Source organism: Cebus imitator, unplaced genomic scaffold, assembly GCF_001604975.1.
Source record: "Cebus imitator isolate Cc_AM_T3 unplaced genomic scaffold, Cebus_imitator-1.0 Scaffold472, whole genome shotgun sequence".
Lineage (NCBI taxonomy): Eukaryota > Metazoa > Chordata > Mammalia > Primates > Cebidae > Cebus > Cebus imitator.
The window spans coordinates 1383180-1400757 of NW_016107787.1; the positions used below are offsets into that span (position 1 = coordinate 1383180).

Here is a 17578-nt window from a genome sequence, read left to right on the forward strand (position 1 = left end):
TTTGTGTCCTTACTGTCTTCAATTTATGTAATATTTTTGGAGTACCAAGTATGTGTATAGCACTGTGCTAGGTACTGGCAGCAAGAGGGAATATGGGAAAGGGAATCAGGTGTTTATTGAATCCATACTCTGATCAAGGCAGCCTGACAATATCAGATTCCTGGCGGGTCCTGGAAGTCATAGTCTCTGTCCTCAATAGCTTATGATAGGGGTAAAGAGATGGCAGGCACACAGACACGAATAGGTATAAATAAAAGTCGAAGACAACATACTAACATCAAATACTTTGAGGCTAAGTGAGAGTATGGATTGTTAAGTGTGAGCTCCTGTGGTCATGGACATCTTTCTTCAGCAGCAGTGCCCTGGACAGCTATAGTCCAGAGGGCTGTCTTTGGAAAAAGCTTCCATGGAGCTCACACTTACAATCTCAGCATGGGCTTGGAGTCCAGGATAAGGTTCTAGGTGCACCATACACCAGCTCGGAGAATATGTCATGCTACTTGACTCCTCTGTGCTTTGGTTTCTTCATCTGTAACTTGCACATGAGTTACATCCAACTTAGAGGGTGGCAATGAAAATTAAATGAAGATGCAATGCTCAGACTAATCACATCATCAGTAGCATCTAAGCTCCAGATCTCACTTTTTATTGTTTTGGTGAATGGAGAGAAAGAGGGAGGAACAACATCAAAGGGCTACAGTAGAGGCTGACCTAAGCCATCGTTACAGGACAAGAGCAATTGGTCTGGGGTCATCGCAGCCTCTCCCACTCTCTAGCCAGAGTACATGGGAGACAGAGAGACATGGAGGAGGATGGGATTTGCTGCAGCCAATCTCTTGTATTTCCTTTGACATTCTCCCAGAGGATCCAGTAGGGTTTCAGTTGCTTTTTCATCATTCTTGCCCTCTAACTGCTCTTTATGTAAATATGGCATGGGCAGAGACTGGCAAGGGGGCGTGTCTGGTTATTTCCTCCTAATCATAAGTGATCCCAGCCACTCCGAACCTTCAGGCCACTTTGTTTGAACTCCCTTTTAAAATATATACATATCCTTGATGTACTTTGTACCATAATGTATTTCCTTTTGCAGATGTCATGTGTCCCTGATAAATCCCATTAGGATAAAAGGTGGACCTTAACTTGCTTTAAAATCTTGCTTTGTATAGAGTAGTTTGTGATTATTATTGTCAAAATAAAGAAAAGAGTATTTTCTAGGATCAGAGATGAACGTATTACATGAAAGAGAAAGTTCCAACATAAATACTGGAAATCTTAATAATTTTATAATCTCAATCTTGAGTGGGATTTTAATTCATTCTAGAAACCGGATGGGAACCTTCAATCGGAAGGGAAGATTTAACTGCTTGCTTTTATTTCAGATACTGGCATTGGTAGGGCTGAGAAGCCTCTGCCAGCCTTGGGCCAGGAGTGGCAGCCTCACTCTGGTTCCCTGCAGAGGTATAGCATTCTATTAAGATGTACCGGAGCAGGGCTGTAATGTAATTGGCTTCCCGTCGGATAGCTGTGACCATCATTTGAAGGCAGGGGGAGATATTTTTAAATGAATTTCACTTTCAGCCTAGGATGCCAAGGAACCTCTTCACTGTACAATATGAAAAAAGCAATGTATTATCTGTATTACAGTTTAGAAAATATCACAGGCAAGCCAGATGTGGTGGCTCACGCCTGTAATCCCAGCACTTTGGGAGGCTGTGGCAGGTGGATCACCTGAGGTGGGGAGTTCGAGACCATCATGACCAACATGGAGAAACCCTGTCTCTACTAAAAATACAAAATTAGCTGGGTGTGGTGGCTCATACATTGTAATCCCAGCTACTCGGGAGGCTGAGGCAGGAGAATCACTTGAACACAGGAGGTGGAGGTTGTGGTGAGCCAAGATCGCACCATTACACTCCAGCCTAAGCAACAGGAGTGAAGCTTCGGCTCAAAAAAAAAAAAAAAATAAATAAATAAATAAAATAGAAAAGAAAAGAAAATATCACAGAAAAGGAAGATACACAGATAAATGTTGGATTTGAGTTACCTTTTCCAGTGGTACTATTGCATAAGAAATTCTTATAAGTAAAAATGGAAGTTTGCAAGTATGTTAATTATTAGAGCATTTAATTCACTCCTTCCCATTGCCCCCAGGCCAAGGGGCATGAATGACATAGGAAGGCGTTTTCATGGCAGACCATTGAAAGAAGGACTTCAGAGAAACAAGAGAGACAAGGTACATTCCATAAACCAGGCAGAGTGTGGCCTTTTGTTAAATACCCTTTTGATGCCAGAGGCTCTAGAACGGGGCTTTCCAACTCTGGCTGTACAGTCATGTTATTTTTTACTTTTTACTGAGATATGACATATATCCAGTAAAGTGCACTAGTCTTAAGTGTAAAGCTTGATTAATTTTTACATCAAAACTTGATGAATATTTACACCTACCTGGAGACACCAACAGATCAAGATATAGAACATTTCTAGCTCCCCAGAAGCCCTCCTCGCAGGTAACCCCCGTTCTAACTTCAGTTGCCATGCGCTAGTTATGCTTGCACTTGAACTCATATGGATAAGATCATACAACCTGTACTCTTATACCTCTGCGTTTTTTGCTGAATATGTATGTGTGATTCATTGGTGCTATATATATAATTAGTTTGTACTTTTATATTATATATACCATATGTAATATATACTGTGTAGTATTTTAATGAATGCATTACAACAGTTTGTTCATTTTACTATTGATGGACATGTGGATTATTTCCATTTTTTGGTTATCATGAATAAAACTGCTGTGAATAATCTTGCACATGTCATATCTACTCAATTCTAGGAGTGGAATGGCTGGGCCATAAGGAAGGTATATGTTTAGCTTCAGTAAATACTGCCAAATGTTTCTAAAATGTCTCTATCAATTTTTATTTCTACCAGCTATGTAGAGGAGTTCCAGTTGCTCTCATACAACTTCACCAACAGTTGGTATTATCCAATTTTTAAAATGTTAACCTCCAGAGCTTTGATAAGATACTACTACCTGAAGTCTTATGAAATTTTTCTGGGGCAGGATCTATCTTTGGAAGCTCTGTGAGTATCTCTGGTTTCCCAGAGATATGAATGCTAATGTGCAGCCAGGGTTGAGAACTATACCATAGAATGATGTCTTAATTTGGCTCGTTATTGGAATCAGCTGGAGAACTTCAAAAACTAGAGGTTCTTTGGTTCTCTTCAGACCTGCCAAATCGGACCCTCTAGGAGAGGTTTTTCCAGAGAATCTGATTTGGCAGGTCTGAAGGTGAGTTGGATGTAACTAGTCCTAAATTTGGCAAACACCGATTTGGCATATATTTGTTTTTTTAAATTAGTGACTTTTTTTTTAATTGAAAAAGATTTACATATACAGTAAAAAGCAAACAAAAAAATAAAAACAGTTCATTTGCATACATGATGGAAACCAGACTCCCAGTGCCTCTCCATAGAGGTAACTGTATTGTTGAGTTTCATGTTTCATCTACATGTACTTCGAAAATGTTTCTGCCTATATAGTATTTCTTATGACCCCTTATATTGCAAGTGATAGAAATTCATATCCTGGCTTAAATTTTAAAATGAAAACATGAAAAGACTAGTCCAGATTGAGTCTTGACTCCAGGTACAGTTTGATCCAGGAATGAAATCTTGGTCATATCTCTTAGTGCTTCCTTTCCATCAGGCCCATTCCTTTCATGGCAGCAACATGGCCGCCACAGTTCTCAACCTCAGGACTTCACTCAGCAACACCAAGGTTGCTACTACATTCTGAGTAATCCTCACCTTCTCAACAATTACTAGTATTCACTCTGTCTCATTGGGTTGCATTAGGCAACACACTCATCTCTGAACTATTCACTGTGGCCAGAGAAGATGGAATGTGCTGACTGACTTAAAGCAATCCCTTAGAGCTGAAGACTAGGCCATTTAACCAAACTATGTGACCAAAACATGTGGAAGAATTTCCCAAAGGAAAATCAAATGGACGTTGTTGAGGACATAAATAATGTCCATGTTTACTATGTAACAGTACACTCAGTAGTCAACAATAACCCGTTTTGGAAAGCAAGTTACAGCCTTCTGGTCAAGAGAGTTTCTCTAGGCACTCTGCGCTAATCCCCACAGGTTGTCAGAATGTTTTATTTTCTTCTTACCCCTTATCTCAATAGTAAAAATGGAGGATATTCTTGAGGACAGAAGCTGGAAGGTATTTTGGAGGCAAAGGAAGGTTGGTTTTGGATGTTCTCGGGGTTAAGTACTGACTCTTTTGTCCAACTCTCAGCCTTCCTTCCCCCAGCCTAGAAATGAATTTGCTGAGTTGTAGTTAGTTCTTGATTCATAGGCACCCACTTTCTGAAGCTGTGGAATTGGGCTTGCTTCCGTAACAGCTGTCCTTTCATACACATACTCTAAAATAACCTGAACGAGGGTTTGCGTGCCTGGCATCTAGAGGGTAGAGGAATAGCCCCCACTACAAAGCATCATCCAGCTCCAAAGGAATAAGCTTAGGAAACATGCCTATGAGCAGTGGAGCAAGGTTCATGGAGCAGCAGCCCATGCTGATGCTTCCAACCACCTGCTCTGCGTCCTTCTCTCTGTTTTAAAATACCTTGTTACACAGGTAAGTTTCCAACTCTTTCATACATACTTATCTATACATAGAAATAGTGTGTACACAGCCTTCCTAATTTGACATTTGCTGTCACATATTATCACACCAAATGTTGTATTCAAATTACAATGCTGCCCAGAAGTGCAGACATTAACCCCACCCTATAAAAGAGCATTTGTGGTGCACGGGTGGCTTCATTCTAGGTTATAGGCTGATTCATGTGATGCGTAAACATATAGCCATTAGGTAGAACTTTCACAGGAGAGTGCGGTGATCATGCAATTCTTTTTTCTTCTTTCTTTCTTCCTTCTCTACCCTTAGTTCAGGTGTCCTGGAATAAAATCCAAATACTGCAGAGGTCTATGATATATTGGTTGGTACTATCAGAGAGTAGCACCAGCTGTCAGAACAGAAAGACAAGGCCAGGTGTGGTGGTGCACCCTTGTAATCCCAGCTACTCAGGAGGTTGAGGCAGGAGGATCACTGGAGCCCAGGAGTTTGAGGCTGCAGTGAGCCATGATGGTGCCACTGCAGTCCAGCCTGGGAGACCGTGAGACTGAAAGCAGGAAGGAAGGGAGGGAGGGAGGAAGGGAGGGAAGCAGGAAGGAAGAGAGGGAGGGAGTGAGGAAGGGAGGGGGAGGGGGAGGGGAGAAGGGAGGGAGGAAGAAAGAGAGAAAGAAAGAGAAAGGAAGAAGGAAAAGAAGGAAGAAAAGAGAGTGAGAGAAAGAAAGAGAGGAAGGAAGGAAGGGAGGGAGGGAGGAAGGAAGGAAGGAAGGAAGGAAGGAAGGCAGGAAGGCAGGCAGGCAGGCAGGCAGGCAAGCAAGCAAGTGAGCCAGCCCACCCAACCTCCTTCCAAAAGGTCATGAGACTCTTGAGCACATATGGCCCTTAGCATGACCACATGACCTGCAGAGCCCGTTAGAGGACTCATTTTTGTATTTTCCTTAATATAACAGTTAATATAATAGTGTCATTTGTTAATAGTGTGTCATTTTACTTTTTAAATGTACATTATTGAAATATAGGTACAAAAAAGTACATCTATTGTAAGTGTGCAAATTGATGAATTCTAAAATCTTGAGTGCACCTGTTTAGCACCTAGATTGAGACACTGAACATAACTAACAACCAGAAGTCTCCTTGCACACCCTCCTGTTACTACCCCTGCTCCTGACCAATTTACTCTCTTCTAACAGCATAACTGTGTGTGACTAATTTTTTTAATTTAAAAGAAAGAAATCATACGGCATGTATTCATTTGCATTTGGCTTCTGCCACCCAACAGTATATTTGTGAGATTCATTTGTACAGCTGCATATTCATTTGTAGATCCCTCACTCTCGTTTCTGTAGGGAATTATATTGCATAAATATGCAATATGGTATCACATGCATAAATATGGTATTATATTGCATATATGGTATGATATGCATAAATGGTATGCATATGGTATTATGGCATGCTATTATAGTGCATGAATATACCATACTTCATCCCTCATACTGTTGAACATTTGTGCAGTTTCTACTTGAGGGCGATTTCAAATAGTGCTGCTACCAATATTCTTGTAAATGTCTTTTGGTGAACACATGCAACACATAAATGCATTGTTTTTGGTTCCCAGGAGTGGAATTCCTGGGTCATAAACAATGCATGTGTTCAGGTTTAGTAGAGTATAATGCCAAACAGGTTTCCAAAGTGTTTGTGCCACTTTGCATATGAATCATCATTGTAAAAGTTCTATTTGCTCCACATTGTCCCGAGTGCTTGACATTTTCTAATTTTTTTCTTTTTAGCCATACTACTGGGTGTTTAGTGGTATAGCAATTAGATTTTAATTTGCATGTTTCTTGTGACAAATTAACCTTAATTTTATTACTATCAGGCATGTGGAAATGTGATTTAAATGCATTTAAAAATACAGTAGTGAAAACAGATACAAGGTTACTTTCATGCTTGGAAAATTTACGTAGAATGATTTCTATGTAAGCTTTTACAGTGTAGTCTGAGTCCATAAATGTTGATTACAAAAAACACATCTGTAGGCGAGTTACAATACCTCGCTTATAATTCCACATTCATGTTATATTAGCTCAGTATTTTTCAAATATATTTTTGCAGACAATTTTCACCTTCTTTTTGAGTGGTCTCAGATATTTTGTCTGGATCCAGCACAGCGCGTTAGGCTGCCATTGTTTGGATGCCCACATCCACATATCTGCACCATGATGATATGACACGCCCATACCCCCCACTTTGCATTTCGTCAGAAGTGCATAGCTATCACTGACAAACTTTGCCAGTAGAAATTTACTCCCAATTTCACATGGACTTATCTTGAATAATCTCACAACTGAAGCATAACAGGTTTTGAATTCTGTTAGAATAGTTGTTTTTACTATCTTTTAATTTTATAAAAATTTCAAGGTTACTTAATACTTTCATTTAAAAAGTGAAACAAAGCTTTTTCTCTCCCTTACCCACAGGATGGCCCAGCAGAGGGGAAAAACATTGGCCCCAGGCCAAAATCATAAAAGCTTTCAATTAACTAATAATAATTGCTGGCATGTTGCCATTTAAATATCCTTGCCTCATTATCAGGGTTGCTTTATCAAACCCATAGATCACTAAAGCCCACTTTTGAGACAAAGACTATTTCTCTCACAAAAGTCAAGGGAAATATAAAAAATGAAGTTAGTGATTAAGGATATAAGTTAATTAATACAATCATTTTGGCTTAATTATTTAAAGTCCAGTTTTTTTCCTCCAGCAAACCTGAAAATACACTATCCTGCCACTATCAGAATTATACTGAGATTTATAATTTTTCACGGATGAATTTAGAGCTCTCATATACTCAAAGGAAAGAAATAGAAAAACAAGAATTCTGAAGGTAATCCAAACAAAAATTGTTATGTGCTGACACATATACAACAATTTTCACATACACACATCCGGAACTTTTTAAAAAAGACAGCCTCTTTCATATTAATGTCATTTTTGTTTACAGCTAAGCAATCTTAATAATTCTTTCAGAGACATCATCACCTAATGAGTGATCTTTCTGAATTGTATAATCTTGGATCACCATTTCAAAAACCATTTTACCCATTTTAAGTGTACGATTCAGTGACATCAAGTATATTTGCAATGTTGTATGGCTGTCACCACCATCCATTTCCAGAACTTTTTCACCTTCCTAAACTCAAACGCTGTGCCTAGCAACAATAATTTTTCATTACCCACCCTCCCCTACCCGTGGCAACTAGCATTCTGTTTCCTGACTGTATGAAAGTGAATTTGACTAACCTATGTACCACATGCCTGTGAAAAAATTTGTCCTTTGGTGTCTGGCTTAATTCACTTGGCATAATGTCTTCAAGGTTCATCTATATTGCAGTATGGGTTAGAATTTCCTTTCCTTTTAAGGCTGAATAATTTTTCATTGTATAAATATACCATGTTTTGTTTATCCATTCATCTATTACTAGACATTTGGGTTGCTTCCATGTTTTGGCTATTATGAATAATGCTGCTATGAACGTGGGTATACAAATATCCGTTCAAGGCTGTGCTTTCACTTCTTTTGGCTATATACCCAGAAATGGAATAGCTGGATTGTGTGGCAATTCCATGGCTAATTTTTTGAGGAACTGCCATACTATTTTTTCTCAACAATGCCACTATTTTACATTCATATCAGCAATGCACAAGGCAAACATTAAATTTTAAACCCAGCGACTCTGAATAGCTTTTATACAAATCCTATAACCTTCAAAACCTGCACTTATCTTTCTATTTTTCTGTAACTATCTATCTATCTGTCTGTCTGTCTGTCTGTCTATCCATCCATCCTGTCTACTTATCTCTCCATTTCCAGGCATACTTAGAATGAAAACTTTAATTTGCAATTGGTGAAAACACCCTGAATCGGGAGGCAGTTTTGACTGGCATATATCTAATTGGCCCCTCTCTTGCTGTGAGTCTCTTATTCTTCCAAGTACTCATGTATTCTAGAGAAAGTCCCCAAACACAACTGCCCAGAATGGCTCTCTATTTCTAAGTTATCCATTTCTGATAATCTAGGTGGATACTCCTGTTTTTCTTCCTCCTCGTCTTCTAAGTAAATTTTTTTTTAGTCTTTTAGTATTTTTGCCAACACCACATCTAAGAATTTGTCCTCTGGCTTTCCTGGTACTCAGACCTTTTCACACCCTGGGAGGTAAGTTGCTTTCTAAGGACATTCCAGAAAGTGAGGAGCATTTGATCAGGATTCGTTAGTTATAATTGTTGTGGTCAGTCGAAAGACAAGAGGTTTTTAAATACCTTGAATATCAGGGCTGACAGGCTTAGTCATGTTTGGTTTGGAGAACTGACCATTTTGTCACTTGGAGTGAGGAAGAGGAGGTAGAAGAGGTGGGTTAGCGCAGGGGTTCATTCTCATTGGAGGACGTGCCTCTCTACAGTGGGGCACTCATGTTTATTTGAACTGATGCTGATGGAGGAGTCTCCTGTGGGTGCTTCCCTAGCTTCCCCCCTGCCTTCTGGCAGGTTCCTCTTCCTAATAAGGCTGTGGCAAAAACTGGGAGTTGGAGTCAGAACCGATGCGATGTCCTGTCCTCACTGCCAGCCCCTCCTGAGCCTCCTGCACTGGATCTCCTTCCCCACAGCTTCTCAGTGTTGGAGGGCCCTGGAACCCTGTCCTGAGACCTCTTCTCTGGTCCAGCTGACCTCATTTCCCAGGTGAGTTCTACCGGTCCCATGCATTAAATAAATCTGTAGGTTAATAACTCCCAAATTTAAGTCTCCTGTCTTTTTTTCTGGCTCTAAATTTGTTGATCCAACTGCCTACACACTATCCCAAATCAGATGCCTGAGAAGAATGGTAGAGTCAATGTATCTAAAATCAAGCTTTTGATTTTTTCTACCTAAGTAAATCTTCATCTTTTCTCCTCTTTCCAGCTCAGTAAATGGCTCCACCATTTATCTAGTAGCTCAGGCCAAAATTCTTATTGTCACCTTGGACTCCTTTTTTTTTTTCTTTTTTTCTTTTTCTTTTTATTATTATTATTATTTTTCTCTCTTTAAGTCTGTTATTGGTGTGTAGGAATGTGGACTCCTTTTTTTATTTTTTAACTGCTATGTCTAATTCAATCTGTGAGTCCTGTCACTTTTACCTTCAAAATACACCCTAAAGCCTCTACCATTTCTCACCTCCTTCACTGCTAACAACCTTCCCATGTCACTATCAGATCTTTCCTGGATTCTTGCCCTGGTCCCATCAGTGTTTGCAGGGCTTCCTCACTGGGCCCTCTGAGTCTCATCTCCACAGGGGTTCCAGGATTTGAGAATATTAATCCAATCAAATCACCCCTGTTCTCATCCCTCTAAGGACTTCTCATTTTATTCCCAGAAAAAATACGTGATGTCTTGTCATGACCTGTGGATCTGTTTCTGGCGGCCACTGCTGTCTCAGCTCCTAATGTCCCTTGTCCCTGTTCCTCTACTGTATCCACACTGGACCTCTGGACGTTCCTCACACACACCCCGCATTCCCACCCCACATTGCTGAAATGTGCTTTCCCCTAAGCCTGGAACACTGTTCTCACAGTTTTCGCGTGCCTCATTCCCTCACTTTATTTGGTGCTCTGCTCATATGCCACTCTTTCTGAGAGGTCGTCTCTCACTCCTTGTGTCAAATCTCACCCTCTTGACAATATAGTAGGTTGTATCGAATGAAAAAAATTGCCATTTAAGGCAGGGCACAGTGGCTCACATCTGTAATCCCAACAATTTTGGAGGCCGAGGCAGGTGGATCACCTGAGGTCAGGAGTTTGAGACCAGCCTGACCAATATTGTAAAACCCCATCTCTACTAAAAATACAAAGATTAGTGGGGCATGGTGGCAGGCACCTATAATCCCAGCAACTTGGGAGGCTGAGGCAGAAGAATTGTTTGAACCCAGGAAATGGAGGTAGCAGTGAGTTGTGATCACACCATTGCACTACAGCCTGGGTGATGAGTGAAACACCATCTAAAAAAAAAAAAAAAAGAAAAGGTAAAAAGAAATTGGCATTTGAAAAAAAATAGAGATGAGGTCTCCCTATGTTGCCCAGGCTGGTCTTGAACTCCTGGGCTCAAGCAATCCTCCCACCTCAGTCTCCTGAAGTGCTGAGATTACAGGCATGAGCTATGGCGCCCAGCCTGAAATTGCCAAGCACCTTGAAGGCAGCAACTTGGGTTGTTCATGTCTAGAGTTCCTGGAACAAAGAGGCATTCACAGATTATCTGCTGTAAATGTCTTCCATGTATTGTCCAGCCCTTTGACAAATTAAGCTCATTAAATTGCTCTCTGCTAGTCACACTGGTATTTTTGAAGCCAAACTCTTTTACTTCTTATCAAGGTTGATACTCTTGTGTCCTCAGGATTTCATTTTGGGGATCCTCCCATTCATCCCTCTCATTCTGTTTTCTCTTTCAGATTGTTTGATTACGGGATCAAGCTGCAATTTCCTCTGACCTTCTGAGAACTGTGTACCCATTTAGAACCCACATCAGAGCTTTTCCAGAATGGTTTTCCTTGGGCATTTTAATCCCCCTCTGAAAGACACCCCGACTCACTGGCTGCAGAGGCTCCAGTACTTCTGCTTCAATAGCCGGTTCTTCCTGGTAGGTCAGAATTAAATCCAGGAGGGAAGTTCCTTTTGTTTCTTCCTCTTCCTTCTGCAAAATAAAATTATTAGTAAGAAAAGATTAAAAATGCATGTTCTGCTTTTAGAGAAATTCGATTTCCAGCAGAAATGCAGAGAGTTAAGTTCCCATTACATCTATGACTTGCAAATGTGTCAATTTTGTGATTTTTGAAAATGTATGCCCCATGTTTATTCCAGTGCCAGGACATGGAATCAACTCAAGTATTCATCAACAGATGAATGGATAAAAGAGAATGTGGTATATATACAAAACGGAATGCTATTCAGCCATAAAAAAAGAATGGAATCCTGTCATTCATAAAAACATGGATGGAACTGGAGGACATTATGTTAAGTGAAATAAGCCAGGCATAGAAAGTTTAATACCTCATGTTCTTACTCTTATGTAGACATTTTAAAAAGTTTACTCAGTTATAAAAAGCAGAACAGAGGTTACTAGAGGCTGGGAGGGGTAGGGGAAAGGTAAGGATAGGGAGAGATTTGTTAAAGGACACGAGATTCCAGCTAGATAGAAGGAACAAATTATAGTGTTTTATAGCATCGCAAGATGACTATAGTTAACAATATATTATATACTTTTCTTTTTTGAAATGGAGTCTTGTGCTGTTGCACAGGCTGGAGTGCAGTGGTGCGATCTTGGCTCACTGCAACCTCTGCCACCCGGGTTCAAGCAATTCTCCTGCCTCAGCCTCCAGAGTAGCTGAGATTACATGTGCATGCTACCACGCCTGTTTAATTATTGTATTTTTAGTAGAAATGAGGTTTCAGCATCTTGGCCGGGCTGGTCTTGAACTCCTGACCTCTTGATCCACCCACCTTGCCCTCCGAAAGTGCTGAGATTACAGGTGTGAAACGCTGTGCCCTGCTATATATTTTCAAATAGCTAGAAGAGAGGGTATTGAATGTTCCCAAGAGAAAGAAATGATAAATGTTTGAGATGATGGATATGTCTTGATCTGATCACTACACATTGTATGTATCAGAACATCAGTATGTACCCATAAATAGTATAATTATGTATCAATTAAAATAATTTTTAAAAAATCAGTATACCATCAGAGTTTTAAAAACAGTAAAAAAATTGTCCATAATTTCCCTTTCACCATAGCCCAATTTCTGTCATTTTTGTATTTTTTACATAAATGCATAATTTTGCAGTTGAATATAGTATAGTATACAACTTTGTATCTTGTTTTCTTCACTTATCACAAGGTTTTCTTCATGTTGCCACATGGGATCCTAATTACACAGTGGCTGCAGAATAATCTGTTAAGTGGCTGGACCCTAATTTGATAAACTAGTCCCCTAAAATTATTGTTTCTAGTTTTTGATCACTATAGCGCTCCTTTATGCATTTGGCTTTTTTTCTGACTTTGGGTTATTTTTTCAGGATCAAGTCCCAGACCTGAGATTCTTTCTTTTTCTTTTCTTTTGGACAGAGTCTTGCTCTATCACCCAGGCTGGAGTTCAGTGGCACTATCTCAGCTCACTGCAACCTCCACCGCCTGGGTTCAAGTGATTCTCCTGCCTCAGCCTCTGGAGTAACTGGTACTACAGGCACATGCCACTCCACCCAGCTAATTTTTTTTTTTGCATTTTTAATAGAGAGGGGGTTTCACCATGTTGGCCAGGCTGATCTCAATCTCTTGACCTCGTGATCCACTCACCTCGGCCTCCCAAAGTGCTGGGATTACAGACATGAGCCACCACGCCTGGCCCAGACCTGAGATTATTGAGCTCAAGGGTAGAAGCATAGAGCAGACAGGACTCCTAACACTGGGTGTGTGCTGCTTCCCACAGTCTGAACCCTATGACTACTGCAGCAGTATTCACAATAGCCAAGATACAGAATCAACCACGGAATCCATCAACAGATGAATGGGTAAGACAATGTGGTGCATAGATACGATGGGGTACTCTTCAGCAATAACAAAGATTGAAGCTCTGTCATTAGTGGCAACACAGGTGGAGATGGAGGACTCTGTGTTCAGTGGAATAACACCATGATGGTGACCAGAAGTGAACCCAGCCTCATTCTCTTCACGGCTCCTTCCCTGACATGCTGGCTTCAGCTGCCTCATTTCTGTTCTCAGCAGTTCACAGGGTAGTCCAGGTGAGCAGTTTTTGACTCTGTCCTATCCTGAAGTGACCACAGGGACAGTGCCTGGCATCTGCCATGAACCATCGAGGGGCAATGAAGCAGCAGTCAGGGCAGAGGTAGAAATGCACATCCATGAGGGCCATGGCCCACAGGAGCCCGGCCGCTGGGGCACCTCTCGGCAGGTGAGGTTTCTCCTGCTGTCCTGGGGCTTCTGTTCCACGTTGATCTCTGTAATTTTCTTCCAGGTACATCTTCTCCCAGCTCAGGTCTCTACCCAGGTACCAGGTCATCTATTCTCTGGTTGGCTCCCAGGGACTGGCATGGAAGCATCCTGGGATTCTGCAACAGTTTCCCATGCAGACTCCCACTTCCTCCTCTTTTCCAATCCACTCTCCACACAGCAAACAGAATTGTTCTTCTGCTGCCCCGCAGCCCATAACCATGCCAGTCCTGCACCCACCTGCTGCTCCACGCCTGCATGCACACTCTCTGTGATCTTTTTAGGAATATGTTCATCTTCCTTGGCTCCATCTTCCTTGGCTGATTGCTATTATACTTACTTATGTCATGTCAGTTCTTTCCAAGCCATTTGAGAGGATAGACTGTTCAGTCACCAACATGACAATGCTTAGGGCTTTCCCCAAGGAGTGCACACAAAGAACATAGCTCGATTTCCTAATTATACTTGATTTAAAGTGTTATTTGAGTGCCAGGCTGCAAATGGGAGAGGGGTAAGAATTAAGGGCCTGGATTTGTAGTCAGACATACCCATTTTTTAATCCTCTTGCTCCTGTATTAGAAAAACAGAAATCAAGCCAGTAACTTCACAGAAAAGAACTTAATAGAGGGACTTGGTTAAACTGTATCAAAAACAAAAATGGGACAGTGGGCCACCAGAGAGATTTTAACTCCAGGAAGCAGCTACTGCCACTAGGGCCAGGGGAACAAAGAGAAGAGGATGAAGTTACTAGAACCTAGAGGCTTGGAGTAGAAACGCTTCGGAGCTGGGACCTGGATTTCTGGGCAGGAGGTGCTGGTGGACTGGTGCTAGTATTTCTGAAGAGTTCATTCTGGAAGTGTAGAAAATGACTGCTGATTGGCTAAAGAAAATGTGGTACATATACATCATGGAATACGAGGCAGTCTTAAAAAAATAATGAGATCACGTCTTTTGCAGGAACATGGATGGAGATGGGAGCCATTATCCTTAGGAAACCAAGGCAGTAATAGAAAACCAAATACCACATCTTCTCCCTTATAAGCGGGAGCTAAATGATGAGTACTTACGGACACAATGAAGGAAGAACAGGTGCTGGGGCTTCCTTGAGGGTGGAAGGTGGGAGGATGGAGAAGGGCAGATAAAGGAACTATTGTGTACTTGGCTTAGTACCTGAGTAATGAAATAATCCGTACAGCAAGCCCTGTGACACAAGTGTGCCTATGTAACAAACCTGCACATGTACCCTTGAACATAAACGTTTAAAAAGAAAGAAAGAAAACGGCTGCTGCTGAGGTGAAAAGCCATTATTGAGATGATGCAGACAGAAACAGGAGACAGGTAGGAGGAGTGAGTCTCCTCTCCCTCATCCAGCCTCAGTGTCCTGGCATGTCAACAAAGCACCAGCCGGCTGACCACGCAGAAATGTAGTTTGCAGAATCCCCACCACGGCATCACAAAGCAGAGTATAAAAGGGTGGCTTTGAAACAGAAAGAAAATAGCTTAACAACCAGTACAATGACTTTAGGTAGATTACATAGCCTCCCTAAGCTTCAATTCCTATACCTGTATGACAGGAGAAGTACCTCCTCTCAAGGTTATTGTAAGGATTAAGTGAGATAATGGATATAGACTGCTCAATAAGAACACTGAAAGTAGCTGCAGATCTATCCCTGATACCCCATCTTTAGCCTCAACATGGCAGCCAGAGGGGGACAAGGATAGGGAAAAAGATGGAAAGTGGATAGAAGAAAGAAGATGAAAGTAAGTAGAAGGAGGGAAGAATGGAAAGAATGCAAGACGTACTTGGAACCACCAACAGAGAGAAGGGCAAAAGCCCTGTGGACTGGTCCCTTGTCTCTTTGGGAAGGCTTTTCCCACTTTGAACAAATTACATGCTCCAGGTGCCTTCAATGACTCCCAGGGGTGGTTGTGATTTCTGCAAAATCAAGAGAACTAATAAGAATAGCTAGAGGTATGTGATCATTTTCTAAAAAGTTGAAGGCTCAGTGGTTTGGCAAAAGAGGACAGCAGGAGGTCTTAATGAGTTAGACCACAAATTAATCTTGCCTTGTTTCCTTTAACTGTTTCTTTCCCCTGTGTCTTTGGCTGATTCTAGCAGCGGTTCAACTGTGTAATTAAGTCTCTTCTAAGAGAGCTGCGAAGCTGGGTCAGTACTGTATGTTCTCGTGATCATTGGCTATCAAGTTAAAGGTTAAATTGATATTTCGAGCAGTTATCAAACTTACCCTGCCCCATTTTCATGGAAACTGGCAACTGGAAATGCTACCAGTATTCAGAACCCTACTGCCATCAACAATTCCAAGGAGGGATAAAATCCAGAGCTAGCCTGATGCCTTGAGTTGGTGCAAAGGTAATTGCGGTTTTGGGTCGTGAAATTTAAATCATTGTAACTAGACTCAAACAAATCTTTATTAATCAAAATAGAAACCATTATAATCAACACGTTTGCTAATGAGAAATCAGCTTGTTTATGTCTGTAGCATTAGCATTAAAATGTGTGCTTTGGGATTAGACAATCTCTCAGAAAGCATTTTCTGCATCCTGCCGGTTGTGGAAGCGTTTTCTCTGCAAAATGTTGTCAAGATGCTTGAAGAATTGGTGGCTGGTTGGCAAAGAGGTCAGGTGAATACAGTGCATGAGGCAAAACTGCACAGCGCAATTCTTTCAACCTTTGAAGCGTTCGTTCTATGATGTGCAGTCGGGCGTTGTCGTGGAAAAGAATTGGGCCCTTTCTGTTCACCAACGCCGGCTGCAGGCATTGCAGGTTTTGGTGGATCTCATCAATTTACTTTTTTTTTTTTTTTCCAGAAAGCTGTAGTGGATCAGACTGGCAGCAGACCACCAGTCAGTGACCAAGACCTTTTTGCGATGCAGGTTTGGCTTTGGGAAATGCTTTGGAGCTTCTTCTCAGTCCAACCACTGAGCTAGTCATCGCCGGCTGTCACGTAAAATCCATTTTTCATTGCATGTCAAAAATCCAGTGAACAAATGGTTTGTTGTTGTGACTAAGAGAAGATGATACTCAAAAATGATGATTTTTAAGAAAATTTTGCTCAGCTCATGGGGCATGCACTTACTGAACTTTTTCACCTTTGTAATTTGCTTTGAATGCTGAGTGACCATAGAATGGTCATTGTGATCTTCGGCAACTTCTCATGTAGTTGTAAGAGGATCAGCTTCGATGGCTGTTATCAATTGGTCACTGTTAGCTTCCAATGGCCAGCCGCTATGCTGTCATCTTCAAAGCCCTCCTCTCGGTTGCAGAACTTCCTGAAGCACCACGGCACTGTCTATTCGTTAGCAGTTCCTGGGCCAAATGTGTTGTTGATGCTGCAAGTTGTCTCTGCTGCTTTATAGCCCATTTTGAACTTGAAGAAGATAATTGCTCAAATTTGATGTTTGTCTAACAGTATTTCCATAGTCTAAGATAAATATATAATAAACAGCAACTAATAAGTCATTAGGAAAAAACATAATGCAAGAAATGCACATTGAAATGATGTATAACATAACCACATTTATTTTAAGGATGTATTCCAATATCAAATGGCAAATTTCAACAGTGCAAAAACCACAATTACATTTGCACCAGCTGAATAGCTAGAAAAGAGAAAACCAGGATAAAATATAGTCTAAGAAACTGAAAATGTTACTGTTCACTCTATTCCACCTGGACAGGAAGAATCCTCACATCCCACTTGGAGGTGTGCCCCTTTGCCTTTATCCTTATTTCCTTCCTGGAGACTGTATGTAAGTTCCTTACAATGAAAAAGAGTCACTTTCTAAAAGCGTAAATTGAAATGTGCTGCCTACATAAACTTATCAAATTAGTTCTCCTGGTAGAAAAAAATCTTAATTAAAAGGCCGCTTTGAAATAAGGA

General features: G+C 41.0%; 1 long non-coding RNA gene across 1 annotated transcript; it reads left to right on the top strand.

Moving 5' to 3' along the window:
• The first annotated feature begins 9135 nt into the window (after positions 1-9135).
• On the top strand, positions 9136-13464 carry LOC119468675. Its single transcript, XR_005197417.1, has 3 exons — positions 9136-9385; positions 11124-11311; positions 13321-13464. It is a non-coding gene; the product is annotated as an uncharacterized LOC119468675 (long non-coding RNA).
• Positions 13465-17578: the final 4114 nt, after the last annotated feature.